The 27,264-nt window shown below is 43.7% G+C and overlaps 1 protein-coding gene across 1 annotated transcript in view; it reads left to right on the forward strand.

Moving 5' to 3' along the window:
• PRICKLE2 (prickle planar cell polarity protein 2) overlaps nucleotides 1-27,264 on the forward strand; it is a gene marked incomplete at both ends in the record, with an annotated part of 348,209 nt that overhangs the window by 50,180 nt on the left and 270,765 nt on the right.

A 27,264-nucleotide genomic window follows, 5' to 3' on the forward strand; every position in this document is an offset into this window, starting at 1 on the left:
TGCCATCTTTACAGGCATGGATTTGCAGGACAAATGATTAGGAGGTGACTTATCAATGCTTGTCCATGAGGACTATAATTTAGAGACTGGCAACACCAGGATGGTGATCAGATGGCAGAGATGTACAGATACAGGTAACAGAGTGAGGGAATTGGGGACAGTGTCACTTCAAATAGCCACTTTCTAGAAAAATAAGGTTCATTAGTGAATCTGTGTTTCTCCACTTGGGAGCTCCAGGCATCTTGGGTTGGGTGGATTCTTCATGGTGTAGGACTGAATTACACATACAGCATCCTTGTCCTTCACCTACTAAATGCACATAGCACCAGAAATGCCCCCACCCATTGCTGGATGTCCTGGTGGGAGGGTGGTGGTGGAGAGTTACAGCGATCCTGTCCTTGCTGGAGAACCATGGTGTGATTAGCCGAACAGAAACATTAACGGTGTTTTATAAGGACATTGCAGAGTCAAATTTAAAGTAGAAAAGCCTTCTTAATAAAAATAATCAATGAACATTTAGCTTGGGACTCACAGTCATCCTTGCCTTTCTTTAAGCCTGACGGGTAGCACCCCTGCACTATTTCCTTTAGCTTAGACCCAGCAGTTCCACTGGGCCAGGGACTGGGCTAGAAGCACAGTGAGGAATAAGATGCAATTCTTGCCCCTTAAAAGCTAACATTTGTAGACCTACCAGGGTGTAGAAACACCTCTGGCTTCAAAGCATCAGGCAGCAGAAGCCTGGGCAGGGAATTCCCCTTCCATTTTGCTCTAGAAAGAGTAGACCTTTATCTCATTTACCTGGGATCTTGTAAACCAGTAATTACCCCTTTAGGACCCAGATGATGGGTTTAACTTCTTTTCACACTTAGAATAAAATAGAGAAATGTCATGTAAACAGAAAAGATATTCACAATATTTAATAAATGCTATGGCACAGATAGCCAGACTTCACAACCAGTACTGGCCATAGCATTGGAAATGGGCCTTTGGGCCCCCGCTCTGGTGCTATGAATTAACCCTTTGTTGTTGGTTGGGCTGCCTCAGGGAAGTTGCTGGAGAAGTGGTTATTTGCCAAGTATTTCAATATTTTAACCATAGGTATGGTGGTTCGTGCTTACTACCCAGAGGCAGCCTTATGTGTCAGTCCTTGTGACCCTCCTTTTCCAGGCAGGAGAAGACTGCCCAGGTCACCAAATTCTAAGTCCCGTGCCAAGTCTCCCCTCCCGCCATGTACCTTGCCATATTCTCCAGGTCAATTATGTGTCCTCATTAAGCACTGTGAGTGGCCCACAGGTTGGACCTAACTGCTTTTAGAAAAAGTATATCCATTTACCCCAAGGCAAACCTTATAAACACATTTAATAAGGATGTAATAAGTTTTGAAGCCAAAACGTAAAGTGGTTTTTTTCCCTCCATCAACTACCAGTTATGCTCTTTCTCCTTTTATACAACTACAAGCTCATGTGGTGTCTTTTTAAAGGTGGCTCCACTCTCCTTTGAACCAGATCACTTGCACTGGGCTGGCTCTCTGGGAATCTCCTCCCAGCCCTGATGCTTAGTATTTTTGTTTCGTGGTTTCAAGACAAACCTCTAACATTTGTCTGACGTAGCCTTCTGTGGTCATGGACATACGTGCACAGAGCTTACTGAAGCTGATGGACATCCTCGTTTTACGAATTGCTACCTTTTGAGATTTTCCTTTGGTTTTCTTTGGCAAATTTACTTTTTGGTCTTGAGAACCTGGCAGCCTCAGATAGCTGCTGGCTTTTGTGTGTCTAATATTATAATTGCTTTGATATCTGTTCTTGTTACCTCCAGCTTGGTAAGAATGTTTTTGCACAGTGCTCCGTGTTTGCACAAAGGATGCTATACATGTATGAATGTGTTTGATTTCTGTTCACTGGTTTATTTTAAGATGGCTTTTGAGTACAGCATGGTGGAAATGGATGCCTTTGAATCCATTTGATAATCATCAACAACCCAAATAAGAACATGAAAAGGGGTATTTATCCCAATCATAACCCCTAAAGAGGTATTAGCATTTGAAAGAAAAATGTGTCTGAGACAACAGAACAGCAAAATGGACTGTTTAGCAAACACTTGTTGAGTTGTAAGTCATTCAGTCATCTTCGTTCATGGCTTTAGGTGAAAAAAACGAATTTTCAACTGCCTTACGGAGGAAGAGAAATTTGTGCCTGTAAGACTTGGTAATTTTAGTCAAATCAGATCTTTATTGACTTGTCGGGTTGAAACTCTGCCCAGGAAGAGTTTTTAAACAGATAATTATTTAGTCACAAATCAAAGCCTCAGTAAAAAGGAAAGTGTTGGTGAGCAGAATGGAGAGTGCTCCCTTTGAAATATAATATCCCTCAATTAGTTCCTCTTTTGAAACTGGGAGAGGCTCATTCTGGATCCTTGCCTCCTGTTCTCATGTGGTTCTAAGCCATGTCTTGAGATCTCTTTCCAAAGTCCCTACAGAAGGCTTTGGAGGACCAGAGGGAAATAGGGGTTGCTGGGAGGTTTGTACACAGGAAGTGGTATTGGATAGGAAAGGAGATGCAACTCAGGGTGGAGAAGGGAGGGTAGACTGTTAGGGAAGGGAAGGTAGACAGAGAGACAGGGGCCAGTCCTATGCCTGGCTGGATCTCTGGGGACAGCTCAAAGCACAGTGTACATCCAGCCAGGCACATGCTTTTGTGGTTATGATGAACCTGGGTGAGAGTTCAGAATATATGGACAGTAATAGTAGCAGCAACAGCAGATAATTTTTTTAAAAAATTTTATTGGCCAGTAGTTAATTTACAATGTTGTGTTAGTTTCAGGTGTACAGAAAAACGAATCAGTTATACATATATATGTATCCACTCTTTTTTACATTCTTTTCCCATATAGGCCATTACAGAATATTGAGTAGAGTTCCCTGTGACCAGCAGCTAATTTTTACTGAGGGCCAACTGTCTGCCATTTAACATGCCAAGTGTTTTTTTTTTTTTTTTTTTGTGGTACGCGGGCCTCTCACTGTTGTGGCCTCTCCCGTTGCGGAGCACAGGCTCCGGATGCGCAGGTTCAGCAGCCATGGCTCACGGGCCCAGCCGCTCCGCGGCATATGGGATCCTCCCAGACCGGGGCACGAACCCGTATCCCCTGCATCGGCAGGCGGACTCTCAACCACTGCGCCACCAGGGAGGCCCATGCCAAGTGTTTTGATTGGATTATCCCCTCTAATCCTCATAGCATCCTTAGGAGAATAAAATTTATTATCCTAACTTTCCTGTTGAGGAAACTGAGGCTTAGAGACTCAAAAGTTAGAAGAAGTAATTGTTCCATTGGGAAAGGGAGCTTGCTATAGATGGTTTTCGTTTTACACGATGCATCTGTAGGAGCCTATTTGAGATCACCTCCGTGGGAAAATTCCAATTGGGATGTGACAGAGATGGCATAAATGTGAAAGTGGAAAGGCTTCCACTACTCGGACAGTCTCGAATTACACTATGTCAAAGAGGTCAGGATTTATCAATTTGTTTTCATTTTTTATGGCAAGTCTTAGAACTTTTAATATAGTACCATGTGTCACATATTTTCTAGAGGGGGGTCTAGTACATTTTGCTAAACCTACTTGGCCATAGATCCACTCTTCCCCTTCCCCTCCCCTTCCCTCTATTAACTTCTCAAAAAATATACATGAAGCCCCTTCCGAGAAGCATGGATGAAAGTGTAGAATGTATGACTAGAAGGAAACGATCTAGGTGCCCTATTTAGTTGCACTCTCGACTTCTTCATAATTCGGGGTAAAATTTCACTTCTCTCTGCCAAAGTTTTTCCTCTATAGCTTGGAATGTGTGTGTCTCTTGTACTATGTTACGATGATATGTTATTGTGAATAGTTAAATGAAAATTAAAACATTTCATTCTGGACGCTAAACTGATATGAAGGGCATTTCATACAGAAAAGTGTTAATATGTCATTCTTTAATAGTGGCCCCATACAAGAGGGAATTTGAGTTTTCTTTCAGTGCCTAAGAGTTAAATAATCTAAACTCTTGAAATCAATTGTTTTTCTTCATGCTTGGGACGTTGAAAAGAGCGTTTTTAAAAGATGATTGAGGTGATCGGATCCTGATGAGCTTGTACTGACTTCATTGAAAGTCCGCAGATGGAAACTGGTTACCTTACTTGGTTTAAGAGCTGGATTCTGAGCTGGAGTCCTCACAAACTGTGGTTTTGTTCTTCAGATGTAGGGCTCATGGTGACACTTAAGCCTACATGGGAAACAACGAGGGAGCAGTAATTAGACCAAGGACAGTTTGTATAGTCAACAACGAAAACATCACACCTCCCAGAATTCCGTAGGCCAAAAGAGCCCGGACCGAGTTAGACGGCAGACAGAGTGAGACAACCATATTGCTGAAACACATCCTTGGATGTTGTGTGGAATTGCCTTTATTTTCCTTTGAAGTATCAGATGTAGAGCCAGTAGGAAAAAGACATTTTCCCAGCACTGAAAGGGAAAATGCAGTTGAGCCTTCTGAAATGAACTGTAAAAGGCCCAGATCTGTGGAAAGAATATATTTATGTATGTATTTAGCAGCTTTCTGATGACGTTCAATCTCTGAAGCATGAGTGTAGCAAAGTTACGTTGCTGAAACTTCAGACCGAGTCGAGGGCCATGGAGGCAAGGCCTCCCTGTGGGTCAAAGATTCAGCTCCAGTGAGAAAGCATGTAAAATATCTTTGCATCCTCACGATGCCAGGCTGGTGGTGGGGTTTTGTCTTTGCTTTTTGCACCCATCTTTCTTGTACAGTTCATTGACAGTTCTGCTCATGCTTTAAAATAATCTGGGCTCGAAGTGGGGCTTGCATCTTGCTGACTTTGATTACTCCCACATACTGTATTTATTTGCCATTTAAATCGTCTCTGTCTGGAGGCGATTCAGGTTCTGCCGCATCTGATCTCTGCTGTTGTTAAAAAAGGAAAGGGAAGGGAAGGCAGGTCTCTTCAGACAGGCCTATCGTGTAAGGAGGCCTCCAGGGAAGAGAGGGAAAAAATAAAATTCCTCATGACGAGGTAGGCTTGACTGCTCACTCAAGCCTTTGCCTGGTGCCTCTCACTCTTTTTGGAGGTTGACGGATGGATGCGCCTTCAGGAAGGCCCTTATCATGTGAAATATACAACGTTTATTGTTTCCAGGCAGGTGGCCCCTAGATTCAGTTCTATAGACTCTTGTCCTGGGACTCTGCTCTCCTTGTCATGCCCCATGGTGACACGAGGCACTAGGTGACCAAGGGCTCGCCTCCCGAGTTCAAGGACCCAGGGTTGGGGATCTCCCTCCACCCTCCTGGCCCATGAACAAAATATCAAAATTTGGGATAAATTCAATTAATTATCAATAAAGACTGGACATTAACAGCACTGTGCCAGAGCCATGCTGGAGCCTGAGACAAAAGGGGGAAAAAAATCAGTGCCACTGACCTTGTTTTTATTTTATTCAGGAAAACCCGAACGAACTTTTTGGCCAACCCAATAAAATGTAGGTGCTTTGTTCCTTGTCCACTGTTTTGCATTAAATGTGATTCTTACAAACATTGCATTGAAACATAATTCTTCTGCATCGCCGAGTTTTGTGGTACCCTCTTAAATTTTGCGTCGAAGGGAGTGCCTCACTCGGTCCCGGCCCTGGTAATAAGTTCTCCATGAGTGCTTTTAATAAAATGTTGATAATGTCATTTACCCTGTATTAAGTACTTACCCTGTGCCTCATGGCATGTGGACGTCATGCACGTGAGCCCCCGTGCATCATTGGAAATGTTTACAAGCAGTAGCTCATGAAATTGGCCTGAAGTAGGTACAGTGATTGTCCTGATTCTAGAAGTGAGGAAACTGAGGCACTAAGAAATTAAATGACTTGCCTGAAATCATCACTTAGCCACAGAAGGCTAAGGCAGGATTCTAGCCCCAGCATGTCAGGCTCTGATTCTCTTCTGATCTTCTGTGTTTGAGGGACAGAACATTTTTCACCCTGTTCCATGAGGCTTGATTCTGTTTTACCTGTTCAATGACTTGAAGTTTTCCATTTCCATTTCCATTTCCAAGACAACTTGACTTCTGCCCAGGAGATAATGCATCAAATTCAAGTGGAACTTGAAATATAAGATATGAGGAAAGTATGTGGAAGACGTTGATTCTGTTAATCCGTGGAAAGAGGGAGATGGGTGTTAGTCTAGTTTCTTTCCACGTACGATGGACATGATTTTTATAGCCTTTTAAAAAAATGTAATATAGAAAATATCTGTGTGAATACTAGTTGGTTCTTCAGTGATGTTGCTACGTAGTTTCATTGCTTTCATTTTCTTTTTCCTCAAATACATTCATCTCAGAATTCTTGTTAAGAAATTTAGGTTTTGGTTTTTTTTTTTTAAGATTTATTTTTATTTATTTATGTATTTACTTATTTATTTATTTTGGCTTCAATGGGTCTTAGCTGCGGCAGGCAGGATCTTCATTGTAGCAGGCAGGATCCTTTTTTAGTTGCAGCATGTGGACTTGTTAGTTGCGGCATTCGGACTCTTAGTTGCAGCATGCATACGGGATCTAGTTCCCCAACCAGGGATTGAACCCAGGCCCCCTGCATTGGGCATGCGGAGTCCTACCCACTGGACCATCAGGGAAGTCCTGTGGAAAGTTAGATCTTGACTTGAAATTTTACCATCCCCATTCCATAGACCCGTGTTGACCAGTATGGTTAAGTGCTCACCACATACGGTTATTGACCACTTGAAATGTGATTCATATTAATTGAGATGTGCTCTCAGTGCAAAGTCACGTGGGAATTTGAAGACTCAGTGTGATCAATAGAAGTAAACTATCCCATTAATAAAATTTTTATATTGATTACCCATGACAATGATATTCTGGATCTGCTAGTTTAACTAAAATATATTGTTAAAATTAATTTCTCTTGTTTTTATTTTTTAATGTGGCTAGTAGAAAATTTTAAATCACATATGTGACTGGAATTTATTTCTGTTGCACAGTGCTGCTATAAAATACTACCTCTCAGCTGTTGCATTTCGAGGCAAGAGGTTGGTGGGTTTGTTTTAATTCGTTTGTTTACTGTTGCTGGAACAAGTAAAATTCGCCAAGAAAGAAAGAAAGAAAGAGAAAATTTTAGGAGCTTAAGACTTTTAGCCTGTAGATCGTTACTTCATTAAGGAATTTTTTTACCTTTGTCTCTGCCATCTCTGCAGGCATGTAAATTCTTTAGGCTGTAGCATTAATTTATATTCCAAGAGGTTTGTAAACAGCGGGGCCTGTCTTTCAGAGCAGCTGCCTCGAGATGACTTCATCGGACTCTAAATAGGGCTTAGGTGTTCATTTCAGCGTTGAATATTGATAGGACGGCCTGTGTCTGCCAAGTTCAGAGCTCTGCTGCCTCTTCCTCAAAGTCCGGATGCAGAATGCTTCTCTGGGCCCTAGGGTCTCGCGTCATGGCCCTGAGACTTTAGTTTGCAGAAGAACCACCTGGTGACCCGGAAAGGATGCACATTCCTGGGGGCTGATCCCTGGGGCATCTGGTTTAGCTCCTCTGGACCAAGCACGGCAGTTGTATTATTTCTAACAACCCGCCTCAGCCCCACCTCTCCATTCTAACTTGGGTATTAACATGGTCTCTCTCCCACTCTGTCTTAAGGATATCTTTGCTCTTTCCAGAAAGCATTCCTCAGTCATCCAATCAGTTTCCCTTTCTCCTTCCTTTTCACACACTTCCTTTTCACATACTTTACTTCCAAATCGATATTGACCACTCTTAGCAATCCAAAAAAAAAAAAATCCTTCTAGTGCATGGACGGCAGGAAGTGCCCTTATTATCTTAACTGCCTTATGGATCAGTGAAAATGAACTTGAAAGATATCTGAAGTCCCCTTTGAAGTAAATGACATAATTTTTCAGCAAATGTCCACTTCAGTGCTGTGCAGAGATGATGGTGCTCCATAAATGATGATGCTCCATAAATATTTATTAAATGAATGAATTTCTGTCCTGTTCATCTTCCTTTCAAGCTGCACGAAGTCCTCCTGGTCACCTAGGATGTGAATCTGGAGTGCACAGAAGCAGTGATTAAGTAAACGCTGCATATGGAGGACTCAAATTTATTTATTTATTTATTTATTTTTTTTTTTGCGGTACGCGGGCCTCTCACTGTTGTGGCCTCTCCCGTTGTGGAGCACAGGCTCCGGATGCACAGGCTCAGTGGCCATGGCTCATAGGCCTAGCCGCTCTGCGGCATGTGGGATCTTCCTGGACCGGGGCACAAACCCGTGTCCCCTGCATCGGCAGGTGGACTCTCAACCACTGCGCCACCAGGGAAGCCCTCAAATGGGGGTTTTAATGCCATGCTGTAGAATGTGCCTTGATGCAACAAATAAAAAGAACCCTCATAAGTAATTGAGCATAACCTTTCCCTCCCTGTTTTCCTCAACTCCTCTTCATCCAACACATGTAACTATTCCCCATTCTCCATCTCTTCCTTAGAGTGGAACTATATTTGTCTGGACTCTGGGTTGCAAGTGACAGAGACCAGTCACTTGGTTTATGCACAAAACCGAGAATTTGTTAAGTTGAGCACATTGAAACACCCAGGCAAGGCTGCATGTAGAGTCTCAAGGAATATTATTAGGACACGAGTCTCTCTGTCACTTGGCTCTACTGTCCGACTGTCTCCACCCTTGTGGATCAGATGGTAGTCTGTTGTTAAACCACTTCTCATGCTGCCCCACTCCCCCAAGACCCTGGCTGTCTGGGTAGCTCCAGGAAAAAAATCTTGGGATTGACTGTGGTTGGAATGTGTACCTCCCCTGGAACTGTGGCCATGCAGATGAAATGCCCGGATTTGCCGGATCTGGGTCACATACCCAGAATCAGGGTGTGAGGCCAGCCTCACCCAAACTGCTTGAGCAGAGAGAGAAGAAGGGCATGGCACCCCAAAGCTAATTCAAGGTCAATTTATTGCTGAAAAGAGGAAAAGATGTGTGAAGTTGGCAAAATAACTCAAAGGGCCGCTATAAAAACCTCCAAAGGAATCAGTTTTTCTCTTTCTAAATGAGATTGACTCTCGCTACAGAAACCACAGCCCTCCCCCCACTTCCAAAGTCATGGTTGCAGGAGTTCCCAAGTCATCGGCAGGCTGGGAGCTCTTCAGGGCAAAGAATGCTCTGTATTGATCTTTGAAAATACCCCAGCACGCTGCACACAGCAGGTGTTTAATCACTGCTCCAGTAGATAGAATTTCATGGTGCACCTACTGTGTGCCCAGCACTCTTACATCAGTGAATGTCTGTTGTTGCAGTAATGAGTCCAATCGGTTTTTATCCCACAGCCTGCTGCAGGAGGGCTGTGCGGTGGCGCACCATGACTCTAAATCTGACCCTGCCGTTGACTAGCAAGTCACCTGCCCCTCTGGGCCTCACTTTCTGTGTTTATAAAATGAGGCTAATATAGTCCCTCCACACAGAGCCAGTGTGGTGATTAAATGAGATGATGCATGTGAAGTGCTTTGCGCAGCAGCTGGCACATAGTGACGGCTGATACATAGTAATTAATATAGTAATTAATATTAATATTTGTATATTTCAAAGAACAGATGTTTGCTGACCATTTCTATTTATTCAGCATATGCCACATTTTTGCTATATGCTACGTCCTTTACTAGACTCAATGTAAAGATAAAAATGAATAAAATTCCTGTTCTTGGGGAATCTGTGGTTTCTTGGTAGAGGCAGTCATGTAAACAGGTAATCAAAGGTAATGATGGGCTTCCCTGGTGGCGCAGTGGTTGAGAGTCCGCCTGCCAATGCAGGGGACACGGGTTCGTGCCCCGGCCCAGAAAGATCCCACATGCTGCGGAGCCGCTGGGCCCGTGAGCCATGGCCGCTGAGCCTGCGCGTCCGGAACCTGTGCTCCGCAATGGGAGAGGCCACAACAGTGAGGCCCGCGTACCACACACACACACACACACACACACACAAAAAAAGGTAATGGTTATAATTCCATGGTCCATGTGGTTCCATCCCCAGAGCTCTGTACAACCAAAAGGAATTTCAAACTAATTCAGATTTCTAGAATATCGTGAAGGGGGAGCACACACCTGCCAAGATGTGTCATTCCCTCTTTTCCTCTTCCACTGACTGACCTCAGCCCGCCGAGACAGTCAAGTGCCTTCATGTCATGGGCCTTGCTGGCACTTCCTGCCCCAACCCAGTCATGCCCTACTGCCAAGACTCCGTGAATTCAGGGGCCATTTCCTCTCTGACCTTGAATTTTCCATGCAGTTATTTTCTCTGCCCCAAAGGCTCTCTCTATCCACTTTCTCTTTAAGACTTAATTCAAGTGTTACCCTCTATGATAGGCCTTCCCAGCCTCTTGGCCTCAGTGGATACCTCTCCTTTCTTCCTGGTTCCCCCAGGACCCAGTGCACACCCCCCTTTACACTCCTAACCCTCTCATGATGTGACTGTCAGCATCCTCTCAGCCTTCCTAACTGTTGTGTGTAGACCACGGGCTGGTCCTCCTAATACCAGGGAGGAAAGTGGATAAAATGAGAGATTGGGAATGACATATACACACTAGTATATGTAAAATAAATAACTAATAAGGACCTACTGTATAGCACAGGGAACTCTACCCAATACTCTGACCTATGTGGGAAAAGAATCTAAAAAAGAGTGGATATATGTATATGTATAACTGATTCACTTCGCTGTACACCTGAAACTAACAAGATTGTGAATCAACTATACTCCAAAAGAATTTTTTTTAATAAATAAAATAAAATAAGAGGAAGTCAGATTTCCTTGATTCCCAGGCAGGCTGGCACCATATGGAATGGTGGGAGGGAGGGAAAAGGTCCTTCCCAGAGATGAGCCAGCAAGTCCTCTAAGGTTGACAGTCCTCTGTGGGATATTTTGAACAGTGTCTCCACCTGGTGAATGATGTTTCCTGATGTAGGTTATAAAATGGTAGTAAAGGCAGAATAGTATAAGGATGCATAGGCTTTTTCCATAGGGATAGACTTTTAGCTCTTGTTGGCGATAAGCAAGGACCTCTTAAACCTCCTTATCACTAAAATGGACATGATGTCAAGACGTGTCTCATAGGGTTGCTATGAGCATTTTATGAGATGTTGTAGGGAAAATCCTTGGCACAGTGCTTGGCACCTAACAAAGTCCCCAATAATAGTGGTTGCTGTTATTGTAAATGTGGAAATATATTTTGGAGATCTCCAGTGGTTTTTCGAGAAGAACCATCAACAACAGTTTTCCTCAAGGAACTGGTTTGATGGTTTCTTATGACAGTTGGGAAGAAGGAAACAAAAGCATGTCAGTTGCAGAGGGAGAACATAATTTTGCTTTGGTGGTTTATTGCTTTTGTTTTTCACACCTGTTTTCTCAGGGGAATGGGACTTAATGTCTCACCACAACTTGACAACGAGTAAAATACACAGTTTAAAGTCCTCAGCAGTCATTGCAAATGTGAAATCAAATCTCTGATTTGCTTTGGAGCGTTCGGACGGCAAGGACAGCTGGAGTGTTGCTATTTTTTATTTCAAATAAAAGAGTCAGCTCCTCGTTACCATAGAAACCACCAACCTAATTATAAGGAGTTTTGTTCACTGGATAAAAGTCATCATTTCTCTTTCCTCCCCACGCTCATACAGGTCCCCGAAATACTGCCATGGATTTGGTCCTGGATGAAAGGATTTGCTCTCTTTAGCAAACTGGTTTTAGTGCACTGACCAGCTCACACAGGAAAGAAAGCAATTGGGGCTGGCCAGAGACTTGATGAAATAGCATCTGCCAGCTCACATTCTACTTTGGAAACGGTCATGAACATGTAGCAGTGACAAATTAGTGTTTTTCAAGTGAAGTTCAAAGAAAGATGCTCCTAACCTCGCCTCCCACAAGGTAGGCGTACTCTTTCTTGTCTGGAAGTAGAAGAGTGGACCCCAGCTCTGGAATTCTCCTGTTCTAGGATTTTATGTTTGGATTCTGAGATCAATCACATTATGTAACATTGCAGTGTTTGGAGAGGAAATGCTAAACCATGAGTTTCCAAGAGCTGACAATCTGTTTAACATACATTTTGGGTTTGCTAGAATGGAAATAGTTGTATCTCCCATTACACCTTTGGTGTAATCAGGGCTCACCCACAGAATGAGGAGGCTTCTTGTGCCTGCTTCTCTCTCCTTGAACTGGTTGTCCCATCTGTTTACTGACCTTCATGCTGATATGTACGTAAATGGAGATGCTTTTCCTTGACCCTAGAGAGGTGTTCTCTCAAAAGTCAGCTGATAGAAAGCTAAGTGGCACTGAAGACCAAGAGTCTTGGATGTATTTTGGGCATAAGGTTACTTAGGGGTTAGCAATTTGCAAATGCAATTAATGCTTTTTTTTTTTTTGAGATTCCGTTTATAGAATGGACCAGCTGTAGGTCAGTGCTGGTGTTGAGCACATTGCTGCATTTTGTAGACACTGAAATACTAATTTGAGAAGTGAATGTCCCATATGCACATGTCAGGAGTTTTGGAAGACACATCAGGCCATTTGGCATGGGGGGAGGGGAGGCGTGCTCCACAGAGAGGCTGGACCAGGACGGGGCCAGGCGAAAGCCTGAGAGTAAAGGCAGGAGTCCCGAAGAAGCTGTAACATGAAAAGAAGCTTATATAAATACGTGTATGGGATGGGATGGGGAGAGAGTGGTAGGAATGCATTAGACCCTACAACTTGGGTAACATCCCAGGACAGGTAAATGTTTCCTGTGTCCAGAAAGGGCGTCTTGATTTGGATGCAGGTTTCTTTGACCTGGGCTTGTTCTTGTGTGGTCTCCTCTGCTCTTCCCGCCCCGTACCCCCTGCTCTTGATGGTGGTGATGGTGGTGATGGTAGTAGTTATAATGATCATGGTGGTGGGGATGATAGAAGTTGTAATAATGATGTTGGTTATAACGAGATTGATGAGGTTAATATTTTTTGAGTACTTTCTCAGTGCCAGACCCTGTTCTAAACAATTATATCTGACATATGTTTCCTTGTTTAGGCCAGAAACCTAGAAATCGTCCTTGTTTGTTCCTTTTTCTCATACACCACTTCTCCTTTTTTCTGCCTTTTCTACCTTTTTCTCTCCAGCCATCCAACTATTGGCAAGTTTTGATCAGCTCTACCTTCAAAACCCATCTCTCTTTCGCCACTCTGGCTGTCCCCTTTGCCACCAACTTTCACTGCCTTGCTGCCAGAGGCTTCTTCCTGGGCTCCCAGATTTCATTCTTACCTCTTACAGTGCATTCACACCGCAGGCAGGGGGCCTTCTGAAATCCTAACTCCTTCCCTCCTCAGAGCCTTCTCATGGCTTCCCTTCACGTGGAAAGTAAAATCCAAGACATTATGAGCGTTTAGGCCCCAAGTGCCCTTCTCACTGGCCTTTCTCCTTGATGCTTATTCTGCTCTAGTCACCCTTCTTCCCAGTCCTTTTTTTTTTTTAATTTTATTTTATTTATTTATTTATTTATTTATGGCTGTGTTGACTCTTCGTTTCTGTGCGAGGGCTTTCTCTAGTTGCGGCAAGTGGGGGCCACTCCTCATCGCGGTGCGCAGGCCTCTGACTATCGCGGCCTTTCTTGTTGCGGAGCACAGGCTCCAGACGCGCAGGCTCAGTAACTGTGGCTCACGGGGCTAGTTGCTCCGCGGCATGTGGGATCTTCCCAGACCAGGTATCGAACCCGTGTCCCCTGCATTGGCAGGCAGATTCTCAACCACTGCGCCACCAGGGAAGCCCCCTTCCCAGTCCTTGAATACACCAAATCCCCCAGCCTGCTCCCCACCAGGGCTTTGCATGGCTTGTCCCCTTTATTCATCTAGGGCTCTGTTGAGACTCAACTTGCTCAGAAAGGACTCCTCTGAGAATCCTCTATTAAACAGCACCCCTCCCCGACATCGGTCACTTGCCCTCCATCCCATTAACCTGATGTATTTTTCTTCATAGCACTTAATACTCTGTCATCCTTTTATAAAGTGTTATAATCTGCTATATCTATATAGGGAGTTTTCCTCTGTAGAACGTCAACTTCATAAGGACAGGGACCAGCTCTGAGTATTTCACCTCTGTGTACTCATGGTCTGGTACAGTGCCTGGTCCATAATAGAGGCACCATAAGTATTGGTTGAAGGAATGTACAAATGATAAGCTTTATAAAAATATATATATGACCTTAAGACTTAACTTTTTCCTCTTACGGGGAAACTGAGGTTTAGGGAGATGAATTATGCCCTTGACTCTGGTGAGAGAAGCTAAAGACTTTATTTGTTCTAAGAAATTCTAGTTTGTAACTCACTGCAATTTCACAACCAAAATTCCAACCCTTGCAGGCCTAATATAATGTTTGTGTGACTATGTGTTCCTTGGTGTTGGTGATGAGCAAGATGTTTTAGATGGTTTGTGGATATTACTATTGAATCACAGTGTGAATTTACTTTTTTTGGAGGGGGGGCAATGGAATTTAATTTTTTTTCATTTTATTTTATTTTTTATTTTTAGTACAACTTTTAAAGATTGCTTTCCATTTAGAGTCATTAGAAAATATTGGCTATTCCCCGTGTTGTGCAGTACAGCCTTGAGCCTGTCTTACACCCAGTAGTTTGTGCCGCCAGCTTCCCCACCCCTATATTGCCTCTCCCCCGTCCCCACTGGTAACCACTAGTTTGTTCTCTATATCTGTGAGTCTGCCTCTTGTTTTGCTATATTCACTAGATTGTTGTATTTTTTAGATTCCACATATAAAAGATATCATACAGTATTTGTCTTACTCTGTTTGACTTATTTCACTTAGCATAATGCCCTCCAAGTCCATCCATGTTTCTGCAAATGGCAAAATTTCATTCACTTACGTGGCTGAGTACTGTTCTATTGTGTATATATACCACATCTTCTTTATCCATTCATCTGTTGATGGACACTTAGGTTGCTTCCATATCTTGGCAATTGAAAATAATGCTGCTATGAACATTGAGGTGCATGTATCTTTTTAAATTAGTGGGTTGTTTCTTTTTTCCGGAAATATACCCAGGAGTGGAATCATGTGGTAGTTCTATTTTTAGTTTTTTGAGAGTAGCTGTACCAATTTACATTCCACCTGCAGTGTAGTAGGGTTCCCTTTTCTCCATATCCTTGCCAACATTTGTTATTTGTGTTCTTTTTGATGATAGCCATTCTGACAGGTGTGAGGTGATAGCTCATTGTGGTTTTGATTTGCATTTCCCTGATTACTAGGATGTTGGGCATCTTTTCATGTGCCTGTTGGCCATCTGCATTTCCTCTTTGGAAAAATGTCTATTGAGTTCCTCTGCCCATTTTTAAAATCAGATTGTTTGTTTTGGTTTTTTGATGTTGAGTTGTATGAGCTGTTTATATATGTTGGATATTAATTTCTTATCGGTCATATCATTTGCAGATATTTTCTCCCATTCAGTAGGTTGTCTTTTTGTTTTGTTGATGGTTTCCTTTCAGTGATACAATTCATAGTGTACGATTCAACAATTTAAATTATATAATTCAGTATCTTTTAGTATATTCACAGAGTTGTGGAAACATCACCACAATCCATTTTAGAATGTTTTCAGCAATCCCAAAGAAACTTCATGTACATTAGCAATCATTTCCCTTCTCCTTCCCACCCCCGACCTCCACTAGCCCTAGATAACCATTAATCTACTTTTTGTTGCTATGGATTTGCCTATCCCTGTCATTTCATATAAATGGAATAATACAAATGGAACCATACAATATGTGACCTTTTGTGTCTGACTTCTTTTACTTTAGTATGATCTTTTTAAGATTCTTCATGTTGTAGCATGAATCAGTACTCCATTCCGTTTTATGATTGAATGATACTGCATTGCATGGATATAACACATTTTATTTATTCATTCATTTTTTGATGGACCCAAAAAAGTGGTTGTTTATCCTTTTGGGCTATAATGAATAATGCTGCTATGAACATTTGTATGTAAGTCTTTGTGTGGACAAATGTTATCAGTTCCCTTGGGTATATACCAAGGAGGAGAATTTCACCTAGGATCCTAAGATTGCTTAACATTTTAAGGAAGCACCAAACTGTTTTCCAAAGCAGCTGCACTATCTTACAATCTCACCAGCAGTGTAGCAGGATTCCCGTTTATCCACGTCCTTGTCAACACTTATTATTGTCTCTTTTATTAGCCCTCCTCATGGGATAAAAGTGAATTCACTTTTGTGTTTCCCTTTTTAACAGATAATGTAGGTCCTCAGGGCTGTCAGCAGGGAGACTACAGGGTTAAGTAGAATTTCATAACCTTGTTTGACATTTATTTTATTTTTTAAATAACATATCACTTTCCTTTGACTTCTTTATTTTAAAGTGAGGGCATTATATTGACTTTTTAAAAAAATCTTTATTGAGAAATAGTTTACATCTCACAGAATTCACCCATTTAAAGTGTATAATTCAGGGGACGTCCCTGGTGGTCCAGTGGTAAAGAACCCACCTTCCAGTGCAGGGGACGTGGGTTCGATCCCTGGTCAGGGAACTAAGATCCCACATGCCGTGGGGCAACTAAGCCCACGCGCCACAACTACTGAGCTCTCACACCTCAACGAGAGAGCCCTGAGCACCACAACTAGAGAGAAGCCCGTGCGCCGCAACTAGAGAGAGAAAACCCTCACACTGCAACTAGAGAGAAGCCCACGCGCCGCAACTACGACCCAATGCAGCCAAAAAATAAAGAATAGATAAATAAATAAAAATAAAGTCTAGGGCTACCCTGGTGGTGCAGTGGTTGAGAGTCCGCCTGCTGATGCAGGGGACATGGGTTCGTGCCCCGGTTCGGGAAGATCCCACATGCGGCTGGGCCCGTGAGCCATGGCCGCTGAGCCTGCGCGTCCGGAGCCTGTGCTCCGCAATGGGAGAGGCCACAACGGTGAGAGGCCTGCGTACCGGAAAAAAAAAAAAAAAAGTATATAATTCAATGGCTTTTAGTATATTCACAGAGTTGGGCATCCAACATCACAGTCAATTTTCAGATATTTTTATTACTTCAAAAGGAAACCCCATACCCCTTCGCCATGATCCCCCCAATTCCCCTTTACTCCAGTCCCTGGCAACCACTAATCTAAATATTTCCTAACACTACAGGTTTGCCTATTCTGGACATTTCAGTATGTTTTTAAAGAAATGATTAGCTTACATTTCCAGCAATGTGTATTGGTTTTCCTATGGAAATATAAAGTTTCCTGTTAGAGTAAACTTACTAAAATAAATTAATAAGCTTCAACAATATTAAATAGAATAAGTGGCATGTACATAAAGGTAAAAATTGCAATGGTGGTTGGTTGTGGGCTGGAAATAGGCAGATATCCTCACGGGGGAATGCATACGGCCAGCGTTTGGGAATTGTGGCTGATGGATGTCTTTGGGCTAGACTGGTCAAGGGAAACACTTCATCTTTGGACTAGAGCAGAGGGAGCCTAAGTGCCCACGAGGCCCACACGTCCATGTCATCAGAAAGCACCCACCACTTGACACTGCCTGACACAAACCACGTGCTCATTAAGCAGGCGTTCTTTGCTGGTTAATTTCAGTCATAGCCATGAGGAAGCTCTGAGGCCTCCCCATCCCTCACCCGCCTCAACTGGATCAGTTCCTTGTTACTTTTTCTCTGCCCCTGCTGCTTTGCCTGCCCCAGCAGAGAAGCTTTACTAGAAGAGTACCCCTGCTCTAAGAGTGAGGAAAAACGCCTGCAATTTGAGGGTATTTGAGTAGCTGCTTCCTCCCGCTGAAACATCCCAGCTAGCTTTCAAGTTAGAAACACATCGCCCTTAACCAAGTTGATAAAACCACAGGTTACCTCTTTATGTTTTTGCAAATTGCATCAAACCAAACACTGAAAGCAAAATTCCATGGGGGCTGAGTGCCATTGTTATCAGTTCAGCAAATGACCCTTGGACATGTTTCCATACCCCAACATGTGGAATGCATCAGCAGACCAGAAACACGATCAGTGTTGTTTTTTTTTTACAAAACCAAATTGGGATTTTTCAAATGCATTTTTCACGTTTTTCTTTGGTTCGATCAACCATATGTTAAAGTAAGCTTCACCTATGGCAACAGTGTTCATCCGAGGCTTATTATAGCTTAATAAAAGAGTACGTGGGTGGCGAGCAGAATCTTGCACAGAGCTGCTAGAAAAATCAGAACTAATGGCTTTTGTCTTTTTGCCTTGTTCATCTAAAGTGTTTTGAGTTTTGCCCAGATTATGGATGAGTGAAGGCAAGTTACTGTTATTGTGAGACCTAAGCTAGCCCCTGTGTGTGTCCAAGGAGAAAGCATCGTTTAGGGTGGAGCTCACGGTGGGAGAGGAGGACCCGGGACTCAGACTGTCTGGGTTCTAATCCCAGCTCTACCACCACTCAGTAGCTATGTGAAAGTTACAAGTTATTAACCCTTCCAGGTTTAGGTTGCTTCATCTGAAAAATGGGCAGGATAACAGCTACCTCGCAGGATTTTTGTGGGTTAGGTGACACAGTGCCCGTGCAGTGCTTCGCATGATGCTTGGCACAGACTGAACTCACCTGCCATTACTGGTGTTGTTATTGTTGTTTTCCCTCATTTTCGGAGGCAGTGGAGAATTGGACTGTTTGGGTCCATCTGGAATGATCTCTGATATCTGGTCTAATTGCATTTAATTGCCACCCTGGCCGCTTCTCTGTTTCTTGAACACGGCAACTTTGGTGCTGCCTCAGAGCCTTTGCCCTGCTGGTCCCCCTGCCCAGCCTGCCTTTCTCACGCCCTTCACGTGGGCACTGCTTGTCAACCTCCAGGGCTCTCCTTAATGTCTCCTCTGCTTTAGATGCTCTGTCATCTCACTGTGTTTCTTTCCGTCATTGCACTTGCCTCCCCCTGAAATGGTTTTGTTCATTTATTTGTCTCCTTGTCTCTTGTCTGTCACCCCCACTAGAATGTGAGCTCCATGAAGGCAGCATCCTTATCTGTCTTATCCAAGATCAAATGGCCACCTCCTCTTTCAGTGCCTGGCACACACAGTCAGTACTCCTTAAATATCTGTTGAATTTCAATGTACAACTTGGAGTTCAAATTCAGACTTTCCTAAGTAGTGGGACATGAAGTTTTAGAGTAAGTCTTATGCTAGAAAGGCTACCGTACAATTTTAAAAGCCTTGTATTCTGAATTGCAGTGTTACCTCTCCCCCAGCTGTCCCCCAATCCAACTTGTCATCAGGAAGAAGGCAGACAGGATGACAACAGCTATTGATGCAGGCAACTAGAACCGGTTTAAAGGCCATCAGAGATAACTAATGAGAACCTCCTATATCACAGGGAACTCTGCTCAATGCTCTGTGGTGACCTAAATGGGAAGGAAATCTGAAAAAGAGTGGCTCTATGTATAACTGATTCACTTTGCTGTACAGCAGAAACTAACACAACACTGTAAATCAACTATACTCCAATAAAAATTAATTAAAAAAATAAAATAAGGGACTTAATGCAACACACATTTAACAAAAGCCATCAGAGGATTAGTTTCATGTCAGGATATAGGAAACCATAGTTCTCCTTTGGCAGAATGAAGACAAGTGGATGGACAGTGTTACCCCTTCTCAACCAGTTAGTACATGTGTCAGGGGAACAGTTGGAAGGATTATAATGAAAAATTTGGTGCCTTGAATGCCATGGTCATTTAAGGAAAAAGAACATCCTTCCTGGGATATGCATGTCCCTGGATACATGTTGTTCTATTTCTAGTTTCCCTGGGTCATTGGAGATAGCAATAAAGAAGTAAACTAGGGGCCTCCCTGGTGGCGCAGTGGTTGAGAGTCCGCCTGCCGATGCAGGGGATACGGGTTCGTGTCCCGGTCTGGGAGGATCCCATATGCCGCGGAGCGGCTGGGCCCGTGAGCCATGGCCGCTGGGCCTGCGCGTCCGGAGCCTGTGCTCCGCAGCGGGAGAGGCCACAGCAGTGAGAGGCCCGCGTACCGCAAAAAAAAAAAAAAAAAAAAAAAAAAAAAAAAAAAAAAGAAGTAAACTAATAATTATATATATTTATTTATTATTAATTGCTTATTGTAATGAATACTGTGGAGGAAAATATGGCAAAAATATGGTTTTGATAAGAGAGAGAACCATTGCAGGAAACCAACTATAGTTTGGATGATCAAAATAAATGAATGAATCTATTAGAGAAGATGAATATGGTTTCATTATTCTGGCATGACAAATAGATACTGTGATGGCCCTTACACCAGATTCCTTGCCCCTCCATTGCTGGCACAGGGCAGAGGGACAGCATCGATTCTTGAAGTACCCAGTCGATTTCTGTCTTTTTCAGACTGGTAGTGGGCGCTCAGTTCTCTCCTCGCTCCAGCATCCCTCCCCCTCCCCGTCTCCCTCCCTAGCTGGTAGGAATGAGCATCTTGTGGCCTAAAGCCGCACAAGGGCCTTCGACCTGCTGGACACCCAGCTGCTGGGGCACATTAATGAGAAACAAAATCTTCTTGGGGGGGGAGTGAGGACAGTGATGGCTTCTGGGTTACCTGCTTGTCAGAGCACAGGCTCACCTGCAGTGTTACAGAAGCCTCCGGAACAGAACCTTAGTGCTGTTTGGAATCACGCGGGAAGGTGGGTGTTTTGGCAGTCGGCTCCCCATCCCCACCCATTTACCCAACCCAGCGGGGCTGTCTCACACTTCACATGCGAAAGAGCAATGCTTTGAATGTGCGTTCTGGTGACATCTTCCAAAAGAACGTGATGTGCACATTTGTTTCTCTCTTTAACTCTACTTATGTTTATTTATTTATTTTTTTTATTAGTTTCTGCTTTATAACAAAGTGAATCAGTCATACATATACATCTGTTCCCACATCCCTTCCCTCATGCATCTCCCTCCCTCCCACCCTCCCCATCCCACCCCTCCAGGCGGTCACAAAGCACCGAGCTGATCTCCCTGTGCTCTGCGGCTGCTTCCCACTATCTATCTACCTTACGTTTGGTAGTGTATATATGTCCATGCCTCTCTTTCGCTTTGTCACAGCTTACCCTTCCCCCTCTACTTATGTTTAAAAGGTGCAGATTTACTTGAGAGCTGCCAGTACCAGCATCTGGATGAAGCACCTCACGTAAACCTCACCACAGTGCTTTGAGAGAGGCACGATTTGGGGGTGCAGGTCCCTTTTCTTCCGATGGGGAAATTGATGCCGGAAGAGATTCTATTTACCAGTGTCGTGTAGTTAGGAAGTAGCTGAGTCTAGGCTTGCACATGGCCCTTTCTCTTAACCACTGTGCACTCTCTTCACAAGCATCACGTGTTCATTGTAAGTAGTTAGAACACAGGGATAAGGGAAAAGATATTTCACAATGTACCCGTAGATCACTCATAATACTACCTACCCACTCATAAGTCTACTAACCACTGTTAAATTTTTGCTTCCTAAACTATGTGTGGGTGTGCATATTCGTACGTGTGTTTATTTGTATGTCTGTTTATATAAAATATCAAATGTGTGTACCTCTGTATAACTGTTAGTATTTGTTGAAAAAGTGGCAAATTATAATAACTTCCCATATCAGTACATATCTACAGTCATTTTAATAATAGCGTAGTCTTTTATGCATCCTGTGTATCATGATTTATTTAACCAAATCCCTATAACTGGACACTCACTGGTCCCTCCCTTCCAGATGAAAGAATAAGGTTGCTGCGGTTCTTCTTTCATGATTCCAAACCATAGCTCTGGATGTGTTTGTACTCATGTCTTTTTGAACTTGTTATTTCTTTAGGAGAATTCCTAGAGTGGCATTTACTCCTTACCACAAAGGACATTTCAGGAAAATTCCATGGCCACAGACAGTCAGACCTGGAAAGAATATAGTTGCTGTGATTAAGGGTTTAACCTGATTCTCTGCTTCCTGGATTAGTAAATGTTAGTTGGCTGGCCGGCTGCCTGCAGCTTCCAAGGAGCAACGCAGTTGGGTAAAGAGGGATGGAAGCTTGGTGTTATAATATGACATGGTAAGTTCCATAATAGAAATGTGCTGAATATCTAGGACAGAGGGAAGCTGCACCTACCTAACCCCACCTGAGCGTCAGCTGTTTCCGTAGAATTAGCCATATGAAGAGCAGGGAGGATGAGCAGTTTGGGCTGATAAAGTGAGATGTGCCAGGCAGAGCAGACAGAGGTAGAGCCAGAAAAAGAGCCAGGAGCCATAGCAGAGAGGGCTGGGTATAAATTTTTGAGACTCTTAGGACCAACCTCTGGATCTGATACCAGATGTGATGAGGAAAACCTTGGAAAGGCTCTAAGCATGGCCAGTTTGCATTTTAGAAGTTTCCTCTGGCCTGGGGTTGGAGGATGGTTGTGCAGTAGACACATTTAGAGACAGAGAGATGTGTTGGAAGGAGGATGCAGTTTTATAAGTGAGAAGCATCCATTTTTTCTCAGTCATGGGGGTCTAGATGCTGCAGTGGTTAGACTGAGAATGAAAGTGCCAGACTGGAGATTATTTAGTTGAGGGGCCTCAACCTGGACATACCTAAGTTAAACTTACAGGAATATATGATGCCTGGAATTCTATCCCAAATTGTGCATATATGCAAGTTGTTACTAAAAATATTACCACTGGTAAGTCTTGGATGCTAGGCATAAACAACCTGTGGGTCATGTTTGATCTGGCTGGAGTTATCAGATTTTCAAAAGGACCCCCATATACGAGTGATCTTATTGGAATGATGAAAGTCTCCTAAAACTGGATCATGGTAACTTGATAAACTTACTAAAAATCTTTGATGTGTATACCTGAAATGGATGAATTTTATGATATACCTCAAAAACCTAAAAAGGGGAAGGGTCCCCATAGTCCAGAGAACATTAAAAGCCACTAAATTATACATGTTGAATTAAGATGTAATGGTTAACTTAATTGTTTCAACTCGGCTAGGCTATGGTGCCTAGTTGTTTGGTCAAAGACTAGAGTAGATGGTGCTCTGATGGTATTTTTTAGATCTGATTGACATTTACAATCCCTTGACTTTAAGTAAAGCAGATTGTCCTCTATGATGTGCCTGGGCCTTATGCAGTCATTTGAAGGCCTTAAGAGAAAAGACTGAGAAAGAAAAATTCATGCGTCCAGACTGCCATGTAGAAAGCCACCCAAGCGCCCAGGTTCCCAGCCTGTCCTACAGATTTCAGACTCAAGACGGCAGTATTGACCCTCATCGGAATTGTCAGCTTGCCCTATGAATTTCAGACTTGCCAGCCCCTACATTTGTGTAAGCCAATTCCTTAAAATACATCTCTCTCTATAGATACATATAGATATATAGATACTCTACTGGTTCTGCTTCTCTGAAGACCCCTGACTGACACATAAGGTAAATTGAAATATTTTGGTTGCTTTCAGTTTTTTTTAAGTCCTTTCACTGTGGAAATCATTTTCTGGCCTACCATTCACAGGTGTGCCACTGTTAACCATGTGTATGTGGGGCCGCCCCTTTTGGGCCTGGTTGTTATGGCATATATTAGTGTGTGGGGGGAGTTAGGCAGAAACCCTGAGGGTCCTGGATCTCCTCCGTGCACAGAGTGTCAGCCCCAGTGCACTGTGGGTGGCTAGGCAGGCCTCGAAGCCTGACTCTGGGTGGTGGTCTGAGAAAGGCAGCCCAGCCCGCTGGCCACTTCTTGTGCAGTGAAGGACCCAACTGAATCATGGGGGATGACAGAGGCTTTCTGAAACCCAATCACCCTTCTTTGGCCTTCCGTCCAAGAGTGTGTTTTGAAAGAAGACATACCACTGGTGATCAAGTGCAGCTCTGACGTTTATTAAGGGTTGGCCAGAAACCACATGAAGATAACAGCCAGTCCCCAGATGAGGTCTGGTTCTCATCCCACTGGTGTCACAACTCCGTTTTTCTTCTTGCATCTTTGTGCTGGGGAAGCTAGTGGCTCTTTTCTCCTGTTTCAGTTTTTGCCATGGTTTGTGGGAATGGGCAGGAAAGTCATTTCTCGGGAAAACCCTTGAAGAGTGGAGACTTCTTACACAGAACACATGGGCACTTAGGTACACACTGGAATGATCCAGGCTTTATTGAACACCTGCTGTGTGCCAGGAATTATGTCGGACTTTGGGGCTCCTGTTGGTCAGAACTCTTAATGTGCTGGCACTCTTGCTACCTGAAGGAAGGAACAAATAAAGAGAACCTGTCCTCAAGTTGAAAATCGGTACAAGGTTCTATTCTGAAACCAAAAAAAGAAAAGGAAAAGAAGAAAACTGTAAGCCACGTCCTTGGTTAACCTATGAAAGACTGTCCAGATATGGTGCCTGAGAAAGTCTTGGATGGAGACTCAGCAGTGGTCCACATGTTGCTATTTAGTACTATCTGGGTTCTGGGATATTTGTAAAAGGTCACCATATGCTTTACTGGAAGGTTGATGTAGAACCGTAGGTATGTTTTACCGAGTCCAAACTCATACTGCTCACCGCACCACAGGCCAATAAATCAAGTTGTTGGGGCAACTTTATTAGGATAGCAACTTAATTAGGAAAGCGAGAGTGGTGTCCCAAAGAACCATCTTAATCAATAGAATTCAGACTTTCTTTATACTAGAAAGGGAGGGGCTGTGGCTAGTTGGTGCAAACTTCTTGGTGCCGGAATCCTCTGTTCTTGCAGCTGTCCAAGTATGTCTGGTCACAGTGTTCCTATAGACCTCCAGTAAGACAATTGTTATCTTCTTTTCTGCAACTTTTTATCTTCATATGAATGGGTAAGTGTTATACTTTAAAGGTCAGAGCCTTGAGAACGGGCTGTAATGTATATTTTAGGCTGTAGGCAACATTCGTTTACAAAGGTGCCGAGCCAGCGTGACTAAGCACAGGCAACAGATCCCAAAGGTTAGAGCTAAAGGAATAGATCCAATATGGGGTCAGCTTTCTTCTTTCTTGTTACAGGTAATCTCTGCTACTTACCGGCTCTTTGGCCTTTTCCGGGTCCTTATTCTCTTGGACGGAACGGTCCTTCCCTCATCTATAACATCCTTCTCTTCACAGCCTTGTGGCAAGGAGCAGGTGAAACACTGGCCAGAAAAAGAATGTGTGTGGAGCTGCTTTGTGCTGAGCTCTAGGAGCTACGTTGTAATAGTCCAAGAAGCGCTCCCTGATCTTGGTGAACTTACAGTCTAAGGAGGGAAATGGACCTGAAATGGGCTGTGCACAATTCTGTGTGAATGTGTATGTGTGAAGGGTGTGTGTGCGAGCCTGCAGAGCCCATGTGTTTAGGAGAGGTGTTGTCATCAGAGAAACACCCTTTGGCAGCTGAAGGTAGTTTCAAAAAAGCATCCATTCTTTCCTTGCTTCTCACAAACATCGTGAAAAGGTACTTGAAAACAGTCCTTTAAAAAACCTATTTTTCCGACGCATCCACTTAACCTCATGCATTCTGGTTGCCCTCCATCTTTCTCTTCCAGACTCCTTAGAAATTCCTCACAAACACTCTTGCGCTGGCCGCCTCCCCTACATCTCTTCAGTTTCTCCTTTCCCCACTTTCTCTCAATTCAGCTTCACAAAGTCCTGAATTAGTCTCCTGGAGAAATAGCGCAAACTGTCTTCTGTCTTCAGACCACAGACCTCAGATGGGGGGCCAGGGAGGGTATAAGGTAGAGATGGAAAACCAGGTTGACGAAGCCAGAACCTACGTCCGTAGAGGGAGGAAGGCTAAAAACATGTGTGCATCAGTGTAAATCACATGGTACCCTGTACCGACTGCTGCCACGTGTCCTTACTATGGGAATGCACGATTAGGGCCACAGTCGCTGCCTGGAAGGCAGATCTCTGAGCTGGGTCTTAGAGTGTTACCACATGCACGTTCACGTGCCCAATGCAGAGTGAGGCCAAACAAACCGAGACGTCGGAGTTTAGAGCAGAGAAAAGTTTATTGCAGGGCTGTGCAAGGAGATGGGTGGCTCATGCCCAGAAAACCCCAGACTCCACGAAGGGTTTCAGCAAAGCATTTTTAAAGGCAAGGGGAGGGAGGGGTGTGCTTGATTGTTGCAGACTTCTGGGTGTAGGAATCCTTTGTTCTCGCAGCTGACCATGTAGGTCAGGTCATGATGTTCCTATAAAAACCTCCAGCAAGACAAATGTTATTCTCTATTCTGCAACTTTGAATCTCTGTATGAATGGAAAAGTGTTATACCCTTAAAGGTCAGAGCCTTGAAAATGGGCTACCCTGTATATTTCGGGCTATAGACAGCATTCTTCACTGGAAGCAAAAGCAACGGAATCCAAAGGTTAAAGTAAAAGAAACAGATGCAATATGGGGTCAGATTTGTTCTTTCCTATTACAAGAAGAGGAGTGGGAGTACGTTCGTGTGGCAGCATGAAGCAGCATGCTGTGAATTAGGGAAGAGAAAGCTGGTCTGTGTGCCTGGCATGTCAGAGACATGGGAAATAGAAGGTAGAAGAGGAGGCTGGACTGGTTATTTAGGGGCTGTGTGTGCTATAAGCTAGCCCTACACAGAAAATCTACATTCTCTTGTTGCAGATGCCTCTTGACACCTGCAAGTTTGTTTGTAAGTGATCCCTCTCATGACTGCAAGGGGACGTGGGTGAGATTGTTGTGGCTGATCCTTGGCAAGCACCTCTGTCCCCTGAAAACCTGAGGACCCATGCTGGCAGCATCTTAGTTCACAAAGGGAAGTGTTCAGTGTTTATTTTCCCACTTTCTCAAAATCACATCACTCTGGGTTGCAGTGAACAGAAACCTAACTTAAAGTGAGTGATACAAAGAAGAACATTGGCTCATGTAACTGATTAATAAATGGGGAGGGGGTGTGATGATTGCAGCGGGCGTCCCTCTGTCTGTCTTTCTCTCTGCTTTCCTTCTTGTCCAGACAAACCCTCCTCTTGTGGCAGGAGGGCTCCCAGCAGCCCCAGCCGTACATCCTGTTAACACAGTACCCCAAGGAGAGGGAGTTCTCTTTTTCCAGTCCTTCCTGCAAGAATCACATGATCGGCTTTCCTTGTACTGAGGTGGGGCACATGCCCATCTCAGAACTCTCTAGCCAAGTCAGTGGGCTCTGCTGATTGGCCAATCCTGGCTTCTTGGTACTGGGATGGGAGCTGCCTAGCCTACTCAAGCCTCATAAACTGAGAGTGGGGGAAGGCTGGTTCCTCAGAAGAA

The sequence above is a fragment of the Hyperoodon ampullatus genome, assembly GCF_949752795.1.
Source record: "Hyperoodon ampullatus genome assembly, chromosome: 10".
Classification (NCBI taxonomy): domain Eukaryota; kingdom Metazoa; phylum Chordata; class Mammalia; order Artiodactyla; family Ziphiidae; genus Hyperoodon; species Hyperoodon ampullatus.